This window comes from Microtus pennsylvanicus, chromosome 5 (assembly GCF_037038515.1).
Source record: "Microtus pennsylvanicus isolate mMicPen1 chromosome 5, mMicPen1.hap1, whole genome shotgun sequence".
Lineage (NCBI taxonomy): Eukaryota > Metazoa > Chordata > Mammalia > Rodentia > Cricetidae > Microtus > Microtus pennsylvanicus.
The window spans coordinates 138685742-138690691 of NC_134583.1; positions in this window are offsets into that span (position 1 = coordinate 138685742).

Consider the following 4950-nt stretch of genomic DNA (forward strand, 5'->3'; position numbering starts at 1 on the left):
ACTCACTCTGTAGCCAAGCTGGCCTTCAGCTTGCATGATCCCCTGGCTTCCCAAGTGCCCCTGCCAACCTGGTCCCTATCTAAGAGCTTCAACAGCTAGATTTTGAGTCATGACAGACAATCCAAATGTCTCCTTCCCAGGCCTTGACCACTCAGTGCTACCCTAGTTCCAGAATTCCCTGCAACATAAAACCTAGTCATACAAGGGAGCAAGGCTTGGCTACTTGTCTTCGTTAGGATTACTATTGCTGTGATGAAACACCATGACCAAAAGCAAGCTCGGGAGGAAAGGGTTTATTTGGCTTACACTTCCACATCACTGTTCATCATCCAAGGAAGTCAGGACAGGAACTCAAACAGGACCTGGACCTAAAGGCAGGAGCTGATGAAGAGGCCATAGAGGGGTGCTGCTTTCTGGCTTGCTCCCCATGGCTTGCTCAGCTTTTGCACAAATAATAAAAACCCAGAGACAGATATTGGGGTTCAACCAGAAGATCAGAAGAGCAAAGCAGCCAGATGCCAGCTCTTACCTCTACCTCAGACTAAGAATGGGCAATCCTGCCACCATGAATCCTCAGATTGAGATTGAGTGTGATATTTGTCTCCTCCCATTTTATACTCCTCTCTAGCGCTGGGGTTAAAGGAGTGCACCACCACTACCCAGTCTATGGCTAACTAGTGTGGTTGCTGGGATTAAAGATACGTGCCATCACTGCCTGGCCTGTGGGCTGACTAGCGTGGCTCCTTTGCACTGATCTTCAGGCAAGCTTTATTTATTAAAACATAAATCATAGACCACTATACTCAGCCTGATTTCTTATAGAACCCAAGACCACCAACCCAGGGATGGCACCACCCACAATGGGCTGGGCCCTCCCCTATCAATCACTAATAAAGAAAATTTCCTACAGTTGGATCTTATGGAGGCATTTTCTCATTTGAGATTCCCTACTTTCAGATAACTCTAGCTTGTGTCAAGTTGACATAAAACTATCCAGCAAAGCTCTTATCCTGCAATAGAAAAAGAAAGATGCTAGTTACCGTGAAAGAATAAAAGCTATTATCTCAATAAGCCACTAAATTATAAAATGATTAAAGAAGAACACGGTGTCAAGCATCTGCAGGAAGAGAGAACTGGCCTGGGAATGCAGGACTGAGCGGAATGGCCATGGTAGATGAAAGACCCAACAGCTTAAGAATGGACTCCGTCATCATTCCCAACTTCTACAAGTGGAGCTTTGAATTATAGTGCACTCCTCACAAAAAGACAGGAGGGAACAAACAGCTCTTAACTTTTCAAAAACAATTTGTCAAAACATTTCAAAGACCTTCTGACCGTTGGCCCAATAAGCTTACTTCATGAAATATATCTATAGAGACGGGTTTGAAAAGACAACAGAAAGGAAAATAATATATTGTAGTACCTACTCTGTCGGAGGCTATTAAAAATGAGTTACAGGTCTGTTTTCTTGTTTAATTTTCACAAATCTAAGACACAAATACTACTCCCATTCTACAGGTGACAAGTAGAGCACTAAACATCTTTTTACACAGTACTAGAGGCAGGACCTAGAGTCCACGTCCTTAGCCAATCCCTAATGTTCCTTCTCGCAGAACTCCACAAAATGCTACCCACAATATGGAACACAGAAAGGGCAGAGATGTAAGGGTATGTAATATATATAAATGAATAAATGATATATAAAAGTGAGGATAAACTCTGCCAGCTGGGAGATACCTATGTAGAATGATGCAAATAAAGGTTTTGTGATAATACAGGCTGTAAAAGGTAACAAGGGGGAAAGGGGTCTCAATGAGTCCAGATGATCTGTAAAACCCATCAAGTTTACACTAATTTTTTTAAATTATAGAAATTCAGTTTTTATAAATGTCAAATTATAGAAATACCAGGATCTGGAGAGAAGATGATATGTAAGCAGAAGGATCCAGAGGAAGGAGTCAGGCCATTCAGGGAAGTGGGGGACTCACAGTGACCGAAAAAAGTCAGCACTGCAGCTGAAGCCATCAACAGAAGCCCATGGCCCAGAAAAGACCAGGAGGCAGCTCTGACTGCAGACAAAACATGGTAGAAAGCATCCCAGATCCACTTAGGTGGGAGAATCATTAGGGCTCTCTAGAAAGTGCCACATAGGATTGGGTGGACATAGACACAGCAGGAGGAGAGAAGCAGGCTCCTTGAACAGAGCCTGGCTTCTTGAAAGCTATGTGACTACACAGACCCACACAGTGTAGTCTGTGAACACATACATATCTACATATATTTGTGTGTATGTGCAACATGAGAGGTGAGTCTCAGCATCCGTCACTATGAACTGACATCGCTGGAACAACACAGATTGGGGTGTCTGTAGCAAAGGTTGATGAACAGCCCACTGTTGGTGTACAAAAGAGTTCCACAATAGCCCTGAATGGAGTATAACAAAGGTTTATTTATCTGGGGATAAACTCACAAAAAGTATAGTGATCCACAGTCCTCTGCATGCACTGGGAACTGGAACTGAATCCAGCAGCCAAGAGGCCCATGCATACCACTTTCATCTGCATTTATAGTACATGAGACCACACCCAAAGTAGGCTGGTATCTTAAAGGCTATAGGCTGAAGGAGTTCCTACAGCACCTCTCCCTTTTGTCTAAATAAGAGAGTTCTAAGCCTAATACAAAACTACATACAATAAGAACAAATATCAAGTATTGTCTAGGAAAAAGAAGAGACAAAAACATACATAAAAATTAGAATTACAACCAGCACGAACAACATCAAACAAGAAACATATGCTAAATGTTTTAATAGTTATCCTATCTTAAGAAGTCTAAGTCTTATATTAAAAATGGCTTGGCTAAGTCATGAGAGGAAAGTAACTGTAACTACCTAGTCTTTGACTCCATCAAAGACCTGAGGAGGGAAATAATATTACTTAAGTAAACAGGAAGTGCAATCAAGCAATTTCCAAAAAGGGCAAGAAATGACAACTGGCTACCTCGGCGATCACCCAAAGTCTCATTTACAACGTTGGGGCAACCAACTTTAGCTAAGGACTAGATTAACTGACAGACCAGTCCACGCTTGACTTAAAGGGTACAAGCAAACCCCAAGACAGCTGGAGAAGATACAAGGGTCATTACATGTGACCTTGTTCAGTCATTGAGGTTACTTGATTATTTCAGGGACAAAACTTTAGGTCACCACTAGGACTACCTGTTCTCCCTTAGCTTTTGCAGAGAAGTTTAGGGTTAATCCTCCAATTTGCTTTTAGGCCCTCTCTTACCACTTCCCAGCCTCAGTTTTTCCCATCTTAAATATTATCACTTGATGGTTCTAAAAGCCTCTTGGGAACTGTAGACCCCCAGACCCTGAATTTCCTGTAAACAACTTGTTTTCCTGTGTTTGCAGCTGCTCTGAGCACAAGACCCTCAGGAGTTTCTAAAGGCAGGGGAGTAGTTTCTGGTGGGTTTGGCTGGGGCATGGCTATATAAGCTGCCCTGGAACACAATAAAGGGGGCATTCTTAGGGAGTTCAAGGATGATCCTTGTCTCTATCTCTGTGTGTGTGTTTTTTTTTTAATCTTGCCCCTTGCCCGAGACTCGCAAACTATCTCGTAGTGCAGGCACCATGCTACAAATGTAGTACCATAGTACACAGCCATACTGTACACAGTACAGGCAGACGGCACAAAAACCTACACTGGATATTGCCCAAAGTCTGTTTGTACCCTGTTCCTATCCTTTTTGTCATGGCCCTGGGTAAACACTTGTGGTTGGATGAGGAGGTCACCAACCAGGAATATAGTTATGGGCTGAGAAGGAAGCAAGTGACAAAGTAGAGCCCTTCTGGCTTATAGAAGAAGCCCCCTCTCCCTCCCTTCCTGGTCACCACTGTAGACAAAATCTGAAAGACAAAATCACACAGACAAGTCCCTTCTTTCTGGCCAAAAGTCCATGAATACTTGCCACCAGCACAACTCCATGGGGTGTTATTGACACCAGACTCAAGTAAAGGTTACCCAGGCTGTGTGCTGTGTAGCTGTGTGGCCAGATGTTGCTTCTAGGTCCTTGACACCAGAGGGCAAGCCCCAGAGCTTTTGACTTTGGAGCAGGGAGTCAGAAGAGGGATGTGGAGATAACCCAAGCAGGTGGTAAGAAAAACATGAGCCTGCAACTCAGAACACAGAGAGCACAATTTGGAGCCAGCTGTTTAAGTCCTGTCGAGACTGTCTTGGCTGCTAATGAAGACAATGCTAGGAAGAGCGTTCACAGTGCTGGCTGAGGATGAAGGGGAAAAATCAGTTCAGACAGATTTAATTGTTCCATTTCAAAGATCCGTCTGGTTGCTGGGCTCGAGACCATGTGGGTGGACCTAGCTGGGTTGGGAGGAGTGGGGGAGCTGTGACAGAACGGGCCTTGATTGGATTATCACGCTTATGAGTACTCAGGGCAGCAAACAACAGATCCTATGTCTCTGCATCACTGCTCCAAGCCCATACAGAAAACCTTCAGTTAATTTAATGACAGTCTGCAGCCCAGAAACCCCAGAGTGAGACTGAGGCTGAATGTCTTACTCATAGTAGTTTCCATTAGCTAGGGGCCCTAAGAGGGGCCAAAAAGACAGAGGGGATTCAATGTGGCATTACGGGGTTTGGCTGAGGTTTCGCCATGGTTCTGGATCTTCCTGATAACACATCCGGAAAATCACCTTTCTTCCCTCACCAGGATGTGGTCTTTCTCCATAAATGGAACATTGCGGGAATAGTTAGCTCTCTCACTTTTCTCACAATTACTACAATGAGGACACACATACTTCTTAAGTTGGCCATTTCTGGGGTTTGTTTTTCTAAGGTAGAGTCTCATGTGCCTAGACTGGCCTTGAACTCCCTATATAGTGGAGGATGGCCTAGAACTGATCCTCAAATCTCCACCTTGAGAGTGCTAGGA